Raw genomic sequence first — 11,521 nt, forward strand, 5'->3', positions numbered from 1 at the left:
TTCCTAAAGTTTCTATGCTAAAATGGAGCTAGGTACCAACATTGCTGTTATAAAATGGACTTTTGCAGCCAAGTATAGTACTCTCAAAATGTCAGCATGTCTTCATTTCTGGAAATGGACATTAGTCTAGAAAAATGTCTCACTGGAAGAACTCTTAATTTGTTGCAAAGTGTAGTATGATGAGTTATTGCTCATTTTAATTAATATATCACTAGACATATTGCTTTGAGAGGTGATTCCTAAAGCCCTTTATGTGAATATCATAATAAAGCTTATTCTTGGTCTGACCAAGCTCAACTCCCATTTATGGCTCTTCCGTTCAGTTGAGAACTCACATGGCCTGTCTTAAAACATAGGTGTTTTTATAAATATCTTCTGGGATTCACACTACAAAATGATTCATATCTGCTTACAGATTCAGTCATCCCTAAATCTCTCTAGTGTAACTGAGTGCTGATATCTGGGAAGCATATTATGACTAAATGATAATTTTTGTGATTCACATTTTTACATGTCTTATATGTTTTATAGCCCATTTAAAAATTTATTTGCACTTTAGGTACCAGGGCCCAAAGTGAAACTATTATATTTATTACTTTTTAATGCATAATACTGTCTCATTCATATCTGGCCTTATGGGTGAAATTTCTAGCAACTTAAGATAACCTACTCAAGTACAAAGCCTTATATTTATTTTAAAATCTTTTAGTAAGGGCTGCAAAAAGATGGTGGAGGAGGAGGGGAACCTATTCCAACCGGTCCCCAGAACGGAGCTGGATATCTGCCAGACCACTCTGAACACCCATGAAATCAGCCTGAGATGTAAAAGATAGATCTGGATCTCTACAAACAGAATATCGCAGGCTGTTGGTTTCAAGGTATGAAGCAGGGAGCCGTGATTCTGTGGGCAGATATCGGAGGATAAATAGAAGGGGGAAGGAGACTGGACATCGGGATCCTAGACCAGTGGTGAGCAATAGCTTCCTGCGCTGCGGATGGGGCACAGACTCGCAAAGCAGTAGCAACGGGGAAAGGACTTTAGGGCAGTCCCCGGATGACACTGGAGTGGCAGTGTGGCATGTGTGAACTGGGGGCAGCTGGTGGTTTTAGAAGCACAAAGAGCAAAGACGAGCCCCAACCTGGAGGCGAGAACTGGGAGCCCTGCTGAGGGGCACACAACCCATGATGCTGCAGTTTATAGCAGGACAGACAGAAATGGAGATAGTGTGGTCTGGAGAGCTCACGGAAGAACAGACTATGATGTCTCTGCTTTGAGGCAGAGGGTTGGAAACGGTCTCTTCTGTTCTGACTTTCCAAAGAGATGTGGAAAGCCACCAGGGAAAGCAGCCAGAGAACAAAAGCCCCCCAGAACTGGTTTTCACTGAGCCCTTCCCCCGCCACAGGGGGCAAGGCAACTCTGCCCAAACAGCGTGGCAGGCCCCTCCCCCAGAAGACAGGCTGGGAAAACAAGAGGCCAGCAACCCTAAGGTCCCTAGAAAACAGGTGCATCTTGCTTGGGTTGTGGTCAATAATTTGGGTTCTATACATTTCTTCAACCACCCATCAACAGAATGACTAGGAGGCAGAAGCCCCAAAATAGGAAAGACTCAGAGATTATGATTTATGCCACAGATTTACAAAAGGATTCAGATACAACCAAGATGTCGGAGATGGAATTCAGGTTAGCAATTGTGAAGACAATAGCTAGAATGGAGAAATCAATTAATGGTAACATAGAGTCTCTAAAGGCAGAAATGAAAGCTGAATTGGCAGAACTTAAAAATGTTATCAATGAGATCCAGTCTAATCTAGATAATCTAACAGCTAGGTAAGTGAGGCAGAAGAACGAATTAGTGACCTGGAAGACCATTTAATAGATAAAAAGGGAAAAGAGGAGGCCAGGGAAAAACAACTCAGAATCCATGAAAATAGAATCAGAGAACTAAGTGACACCATGAAACATTCCAAAGTCAGAATTATTGGAATCCCTGAGGGGGTGGAGAGAGAGAGAGAAGACTAGAAGATATATTTGACAAATCATAGCTGAGAACTTCCCTAATCTGGGGAATGAAACAAACATTTGCATCCTAGAGGCAGAGAGGACCCCTCCCAAGATCAAGGAAAATAGGCCATCACACCGATATGTAATAGTAAAACTCGCAAATCTTAGAACCAAGGAAACCATCTTAAGGGCAGTTAGGGGGAAGAGATTCCTTACGCACAGAGGGAAGAACATCAGAATAATGTCAGACCTATCCACAGAGACCTGGCAAGCCAGAAAGGGCTGGCAAGACATATTCAGGGTACTAAACGAGAAGAACATGCAGCCAAGAATACTTTATACGCTAGGCTGTCATTTAGAATGGATGGTGAGATGCATACCTGGCAAGGCTGTCATTTAGAATGGATGGAGAGATGTAGAGCTTCCAAGACCGACAGAAACTGAAAGAATATGTGACCACTAAACTGCCTCTGCAAGAAATATTAAGAGGGGTTCTATAAAAGGAGAAAGACCCCAAGAGTAATATAGAAAAGAAATTTACAGGGACAATTTATAAAAACAAGATCTTCACAGGCAACAGGATAACAATAAATTCATATCTTTCAATAATCACTCTCAACGTGAATGGCCTAAATGTTCCCATAAAACGGCACAGGGTTGCAGATGGGATAAAAAGACAGGACTCATCCATATGCTGTCTACAAGGGACTCATTTTGAACCTAAAGATACATCCAGACTGAAAGTGAAGGGATGGAGATCCATCTTCCATGCCAGCGGACCTCCAAAGAAAGCTGGGATAGCAATTCTTATATCAGACAAATTAGATTTTAAACTAAAGACTGTAGTTAGAGACAGAGAAGGACACTTTATCATTCTTAAAGGGTCTATCCAACAAGAATATCTAACAATTGTAAATATCTATGCCCCCAACATGGGAGCAGCCATCTCCATAAGCCAACTGTTAACCAAAATAAAGAGTCATATTGATAACAATATGTTAATTGTAGGAGACCTCAATACTCCACTCTCAGCAATAGACAGATCATCTAAGCAGAAAATCAACAAAGAAACAAGAGCTTTGAATGACACACTGGACCAGATGGACCTCATAGATATATACAGAACATTCCACTCTAAAACAACAGAATACTCATTCTTCTCAAGCACACATGGAACTTTCTCCAGAATAGACCACATACTGGGTCACAAATCAGGTCTCCACCGATACCAAAAGGTTGAGATTATTCCCTGCATATTCTCAGACCATAATGCTTTAAAACTGGAACTCAATCACAAGAAAAAAATTGGCAGAAATTCAAACACTTGGAAGCTAAAGACCACTCTGCTCAAGAATGGTTGGGTCAACCAGGAAATCAAAGAAGAACTTACACAATTCATGGAAACCAATGAGAACGAAAACACATCGGTCCAAAACCTATGGCATACTGCAAAGGCAGTCTTAAGGGGGAAATACATAGCCATCCAAGACTCACTCAAAAAAAGAGAAAAATCCCGAATTCACTAACTAAGTCTACACCTTAAAGAACTAGAGAAAAACAACAAACAATGCCTAAGCCACACATTAGAAGAGAAATAATTAAGATTAGAGCATAGATCAATGAATTAGAAACCAGAAAAACAGTAGATCAGATCAACGAAACTAGAAGCTGGTTCTTTGAAAGAATTAATAAGATTGATAAACCACTGGCCAGAGTTACCCAAAAGAAAATACAAATACCCAAATTAATAAAATTATGAATGAAAGGGGTGAGATCACGACTAACACCAAGGACATAGAAACAATTATTAGAAATTTTTATCAACAACTACATACCAATAACTTAGCAATCTGGATGAAATGGATGCCTTCCTGGAAACCTATAAACTCCCAAGACTGAAACAGGAAGAAATTGACAACCTGAATAGGCCAGTAACCAGTAACGAGATTGAAGCAGTGATCAAAAACCTGCCAAAAAACAAGAGTCCAGGGCCTGATGGATTCCCTGGGGAATTCTACCAAACATTCAAAGAAGAAATAATACCTATTTTCCAGAAGCTGTTTAAAAAAATAGAAACAGAAGGAAAGTTTCCAGACTCATTCTATGAGGCCAGCATTACCTTAATCCCCAAACCAGGCAAAGACCCCATCAAAAAGGAGAATTTCAGACTGATATCCCTGATGAATATGGATTCCAAAATCCTCAACAAAATCCTAAGTAATAAGATCCAACAATACATTAAAAGGATCATCCACCACGACCAAGTGGGATTTATCCCCAGGATGCAAGGGTGGTTCAACATTCACAAATCAATCAGTGTGAAAGAACACATTAATAAGAGGAGAGATAAGAACCATATGGTCCTCCCAATTGATGCAGAAAAAGCATTTGACAAAATACAGCATCCTTTCCTGATTAAAACTTTTCAAAGTATAGGGATAGAAGGAACATTCCTCAAGTTCATAAAATCCATCTATGAAAAACCCACAGCGAATATCATCCTCAATGGGGAAAAGCTGAGAGCCTTTCCCTTAAGTTCAGGAACACGTCAAGGATGCCCCCTCTCACCACTATTGTTCAACATAGTACTAGAATTCCCAGCAACAGCAATCAGACAACAAAAAGAAATAAAAGGTATTCAAATTGGCAAAGAAGAAGTCAAACTCTCTTTTCACAGATGACATGATACTTTATGTGGAAAACCCAAAAGACTCCACCCCCAAATTACTAGAACTCATCCAGCAATTCAGTAATGTGGCAGGATACAAAATCAATGCACAGAAATCAGTTGCTTTCTTATACACTAACAATGCAACTGTAGAAAGAGAAATTAGAGAAATGATTCCATTTACAATAGCACCAAAAACCATAAGATACCTCAGAATAAACCTAACCAAAGAGGTAAAAGATCTATACTCTATGAACTACAGAACACTCATGAAAGAAATTGAAGAAGACACGAAAAGATGGAAAAACATTCCATTCTCATGGATCAGAAGAATAAACATTGTTAAAATGTCTATGTTACCCAGAGTAATCTATTCCTTCAATGCCATCCTGACCAAAATTCCAATGACATTTTTCAAAGTGCTGGAAGAAACAATCCTCAAATTTGTATGGAATCAGAAAAGACCCCAAATCGCCAAGGAAATGTTGAAAAAGAAAAACAAAGCTGGGGGCATCACGTTGCTATATTACAAAGCAGTGATCACCAAGACAGCATGGTACTGGCACAAAAACAGACATATAGTTATTAAACATTTTGCACAAGTTTTGGGTAACTCAGGATTATCATTATAAATATTCAGTATATTTTACTATAGCACACCGCCATATTCTGTATCTATTTTTTCATTGTACTATTTCACTCTGAGCTGTTAAAACTCACTGCTGTCATGTAGCTTGTCTCCAACATTTCTCTGTATATTCTAAATTAGTTACTTCATTACTTCTAATCTAGTAGGAAAAGAGATAATACAGCTTACTTAAATTGTGGTTTATTTTTTTAAGTAGCCATGAAATGATATCTTGTCTGGAATTTGTTTTAAAATGCTCCAGCAACAGAAGCATGCCAACATAAAAAAGTAAATGAAGCATTGGTAAAATGTCAACAACTGTTGAGGCTCAGTGATGAATACACAGGATTATATTATTCTGTTTTGTGTATCTTTGTAAACTTCTTTAACAAGAAAGTTTTTAAAGAAAAATGTTAGCTAATAAATATTAAGGAATAATGAAATTAGATAATCACTATTTTTGTAATCATAATGTAATTACTAATTCAGGCAAGAATTGTGCTAATGATTCTTTATGCATGGTAAAACCATTGGGTGAAAGGGCATCAGGGAACAAGATATTCACGTGGTCTCAAAGTACCAACTTACAATTTTCTTGTTAATTTCTAAAGGAAAGGTAACTTTAGAGGGGAGAAAAGTACCTTTTGAGGCAGACATTATCTATGTAATTAATTAAATTCCACATCACCAATAATGGGTCAAAATGTAATTATGTGCTTTTTGATGTTATGCAAATACATATGACCTTCATAGTAATCTTCTCAAAAATATTTAATCTGAATTTAATAATGAGGAAGAAATAAGACAAATCCAGTTTGTGCTATTGGTACAAAATAACTGGCTTGAATTCTTCAAAATGTTAATGTTTTGATTGGATATTAAATCAGTTAAAAGCTATAACTGATAGATTATTATTAGAATGATTAGGGACATTTGACTATGATTAATATGGTAGATAATATTCTTGTACACATTTAAATTTCTTGGGTGTAGTAATAATTTTGTGGTTATGTAGGAGAAAGTTCACATTAAGGGATGCATAATGCTGAAGTACTTGGGGCTAAAGTGTCATAACATCAACAACGTACTCTGAAAGTGTTCTAAAAGTGTGTGTGTGTGTGTGTGTGTGTGTGTGTGTGTGTGTCTGTCTCTACTTAGAGAAAGAAAGCAAATGTAGCAAAATGTTAGCAATTTGTGAATCTTGGTGAGAGGTATTATATGGCTACTCATTCTATTATTTCAATTTCCATGTAAGTTTGGATTTTTTCAAATTAAAAAGTTGGGGAAATGTATAAAAAGAAGGAATAGTCAAAGAAGTAGGTTTGTGGTAGGAGGAGTGAGTAAAATGGGTGAAGGAGAGCAGGAAATACAGTCTTCCATTTATGGAATGAATAAGTCACAGGTATAAAAGGCACAGCATAGGGAATATAGTCAATGATATTGTAATAGTATTGTATGGTGACAGATGATACCTATACTGTGGTGAGCATAGCATAACATATAGAGAAGTTGAATCACTATATTGTACACCTGAAATTAATATAACAATGTAACATTGTGTGTCAATGATACTCAAATTTAAAAAATTAAAAATAAAATAAATAAAATGAAAGCACTCAAATTATTCTTTCTAAAATGTGAAAATACCTTTATGAAAGAAACAATTACCCATGAATTATATGATTTTTAAAATTGGATTTTTAATCAATGTCTTAATATACACTTAATTAAAATTAAATAGGATGCATATTTAATCTACATGTGCTTGAAAAACAATTTTATCACTATAAAATTAATAAATAAGTAGGTTTATGGGAGCACAGTATAGCCTTTGAAGAGTAAAGTGTATGGGGGCCATTTTCTAGTTACTTATAGTCTTATAGATTTGAAATTGCTGAAAATAAGTGGGGAATTACTATATTTAAAAATCATGACAAATTTTATTTAAATTTTAGTAACAAAAATATTTAATTTCCCTTAACATTCTTCCTAAAATTAACAAGTTATTACAATTGTAATTTCAATAATGAAGATAGTCAACTGCTTTGCTATCTGATATCCATATTATACTTTCATAATTTTGATTGAAATGTTGTGGTTACGTGAACCACAGAAATTCATCACCTAATGCTGCTCGTCAGTTTTGCAGACTAGAAAGAGAAATCTAGAAAAGCAAATTGATTTGCTTAAAGTCACCTAGATCTCCTTAGTCTCAGCTTTTCTGTTAAAAACACAGCCCATTGACCTTTTAGTATTATTTACACATTGAATCCAGGTCAACTTTTGCTTTAAGGGGAACAATTTATTATCAAAATTCAACTCATTTCAAATCTATCAAAAATAAAAGATGTCAAATCTAATCGAAGAAGTAATTTCTTAACTCTGTATCATGTATTATCTATATTATCTGTATAATTAAGAAATGTATTATAATGTATCTTCATTAGTTCTTTAAGTAAGAAATAAATGGTTTGGCCTTAAGAATAGGTACAGAATTACTCCATACATTAGTATCAGTAGGACATGTGAGTTCATATGACATCTGAGGAAATTAACTTTAATTTCATTTGTAAAGGGGGTCAAGCAAAACAAAAATGGCAATGGCATTGGATATATTTCAGAACGTTGTTCCTTTAAGATTAAAAATAGTTACAGAATCATGTGAGCATTAAGAAAAAGTAAAATCTATTGGATTTTTATTAGAAGTAATAAAACAATTGAGAAATTGGAGCCTAATGCATATTTGGAATGAAATGTAGTTTCCTATTGAGAATCCAAAGAACTAATAAAAAATAAAGGAATTAATACTTGAGTCCTCAGGAAGGGAAGTATACATGTATACAATTGATAGTCCTCAAACCAATATTTAGTTTGAAAAATTCTCCAGATAATTTATTTCAGCGACTATTGCCTGAGTCAGGGATTCAGCCACTCATTTAATGAGGAAATCTGAAGTGTAACAGGTTTGTTATATAAAAGCTGTGGAGACAGTCTCTTCAACAAATTGTATTGGGAAAATTGGACATCCACATGTAGAAGAATGAAACTGGACCACTTTCTTACACCATACACAAAGATAAACTCAAAATGGATGTGAGACAGGAATCCATCAAAATCCTAGAGGAGAACACAGGCAGCAACCTCTTCTACCTCAGCCACAGCGACTTCTTGCTAGACACTTCTCCAAAGGCAAGGGACACAAAAGCAAAAATGAACTATTGGGACTTCAACAAGATAAAAACCTTCTGCACAGCCAAGGAAACAGTTGACAAAACCAAAAACCCTACAGAATGAGAGAAGATACTTACAAATGTCTTATCAGATAAAGAGCTAGTATCCAAGATCTATAAAGAAATTATCAAACTCAACACCTGTGATGGTATAGGCTTGTAGGCCCCTTGTAACCAAGGTCATTTGAGGACTGCAGTGAGATTAAGGACAACCAGGCAGGCCTGGATCAGGAGGAGAAAATGTTCTCTTCCCCTTATCTCACGTTGCAAGTTCTGAATGCCTGGATCTGCAGGAAGTGGCTCTTGCCTACATTAGAAGTGTTCTTTCATAAGAACGTGCTGTTCCCAGAGGAAGGGTGGCCGAGATAGTTCTGTGCTTCGGCAAACAAAAAACAGGATATAGTTTGTTCTTATTATATCTCGCGTGTCTTTCTTCAAGGATGTTGGCATGATCTTATTATCGGCTAAAAGTACACATTGTTATGCTTATCTGACCGCTGCAAGTATATAGCTGTGTGGGAAATAAACGACAGCATGCAGTTGCAAGTGCTGCCTTTGCTCTGCATCCCCTGTGTCCTGGTTCTTTCACAACCCTTACCCAGGGACCCCAACGCACTAGACGTTGACAAACACCCAAAACACAAATAATCCTGGCAGCAGGATTCTCCTGGCTGCACATTGGGTAACATCCCCCCAGATTCCTGGCAGCCACCGAATGTATACTTGGAGACCAGCATGGGGATCATTGTGCTGAAGTTATACTTGAAACATGCTCCAAAGACCTATAAGAATTTTACTGAGCTGGCATGTTGAGGTTACTACAATGGCACCAAATTCCACAGGATCATCAAAGACTTCATAATCTAAGGAGGTGACCCAACAGGGACAGGTCGAGGTGGTGCATTTATCTATGGCAAACAGTTTGAAGATGAACTTCACAGGGGCTAGAATTCTCGCCATATTCAATGCAGGGCCAGACATCAACAGCAGACAGTTTTTTGTGACCCTAGCCCCAACCCAGTGGCTTGATGGCAAGCACACCATTTCTGGCTGCGAGTGCCAGGGTATAGGAATGGTGAATCGAGTAGGAATGGTGGAAACAAACTCCCAGGACCGCCCTGTGGACGATGTGAAGATCATTAGGCATACCCTTCTGGGTAGGCTTGCTGCGGTCTTGGGCACACCCAGATTTTCTGAGATGACCCCAGTGAACCAGCTTCCAGATGACCTAGAATGACACATACTTAAACTTCATTTTGGCCTGGCAAATCACAGAGCTAAGGAGACCTGGGATCTTGGGTGAGTTAGAGATGGAAGTATATTTTAAGAGGACCCTTCTTTTCTCTTCTCCCAGTGCCTAGGTTGACAGAACATTTGCAGAAAAGCTCATAAATGATCATTCACGGGGAACCACTCATTGCATATGAGCATACTGCTCCTCCTTGCGTGTGTCTGTTCTGATACATTTGGAACAAAATAAAGCCGACTCTGTCATTTTGTAGTGCCTAACCAAACTTATTTTTGCAGAGATTTATATTCTGGCCTACACTGCAGTCTTCGGTGGCTGACAGCCACAGAATTCAAGACCAAGTATTGTTTATCAGCCTTCTTAACTCTGTGCACACCCTATTTCAGTCTGTTACATTTGTTCTTCCAGGGAATGTATCTCCCTATATATTTTTCCTCTCAAAACCAGAACATCAACACTGCTCTTTCTGACACTTAGTCATCCGACACAAAGCCACATTGAATTTTTGCCAAATGAAAAAATGCACCCAACAATCAATTTCTAAGAAGGTGTCAAGTGGGGAATGATAATGTGTAATAATCAAGAAAGGAATTTATTAAAAGGAAGCAGAAACATTGACCATTTTCCCCCCAGGAAGGAGTAGAAATCTGTAGTAAGCATAAGGACAGACTATGAATTCTCCTTTAAAAGCAGTATTGTCATAAAAGAGAGGCACCACTTAAGTTTTTTTTTTTTTTAACCTAAGACTAGAGAAACTAAGAGATTTTATACGTTAAGTTTTTTAAGTCTTTCTGATTTTTTTTACAAGGGGTGGTAAAAGAAAGGAAGTTAACACCTATGTAGTACATAGAACTTCCCAAATAAAATGCCACTGATACTTGAAAAAAAATAATTCAGTCAAGAAATGGGCAGAAGGCATGAACAGACATTTCTCCAAAGAAGACATACAAATGACCAACAGACAGATGAAAAAATACTCAACATCACTCGGCATCAGGGAAGTACAAATCAAAACCTCAATGAGATACCACCCCACACCAGTCAGAATAGCTAAAATTAACAAATCAGGGAACAACAAATGTTGGCGAGGATGCGGAGAAAGGGGAACCCTCTTACATTGTTGGTGGCAATGCAAGCTGGTGCAGCCACTCTGGAAAACAGTATGGAGGTTCCTCAAGAAGTTAAAAATATAGCTACCCTATGACCCAGTAACTGCACTATTAGGTATTTACCCAAAGGACACAAACGTGATCCGAAGGGGCACCTGCACCCCAATGTTTATAACAACAATGTCCACAGTAGCCAAACTATGGAAAGAGCCCAGATGTCCATCAGTAGATGAATGGATAAAGAAGAGGCCATCAAAAAGGATGAAATCTTACCATTTACATCGACATGGATGGAACTGGAGGGTATTATGCTAAGTGAAATAAGTCAATCAGAGAAACACAATTATCATATGGTTTCACTCATGTAGAATTTAAGAAACAAAAGAGAGGGTCAAAGGGGAAGGGAGGGAAAAATAAGACGAAATCAGAGAGGGAGACAAACAATAAGAGACTCTTAACTATAGGAAACAAACTGAAGGTTGCTGGAGGGCAGGTGGATGGGGGGATGGGGTAACTGGGTGATGGGCATTAAAGAGGGCATGTGATGTGATGAGCACCGGGTGTTATATGCAATGGATGAATAACTGAACTCTACATCTGAAACTAATGATACACTATGTTAACTAATTGAATTT

General features: G+C 37.6%; 1 pseudogene; it reads left to right on the forward strand.

Annotated features, from left to right (window-relative positions):
• Positions 1-9,062: 9,062 nt before the first annotated feature.
• Positions 9,063-9,765, forward strand: LOC118546394 (peptidyl-prolyl cis-trans isomerase-like 1 pseudogene; annotated as a pseudogene).
• Positions 9,766-11,521: the final 1,756 nt, after the last annotated feature.

Source organism: Halichoerus grypus, chromosome X (genome assembly GCF_964656455.1).
Source record: "Halichoerus grypus chromosome X, mHalGry1.hap1.1, whole genome shotgun sequence".
In the NCBI taxonomy this organism is placed as follows: Eukaryota; Metazoa; Chordata; class Mammalia; order Carnivora; family Phocidae; genus Halichoerus; species Halichoerus grypus.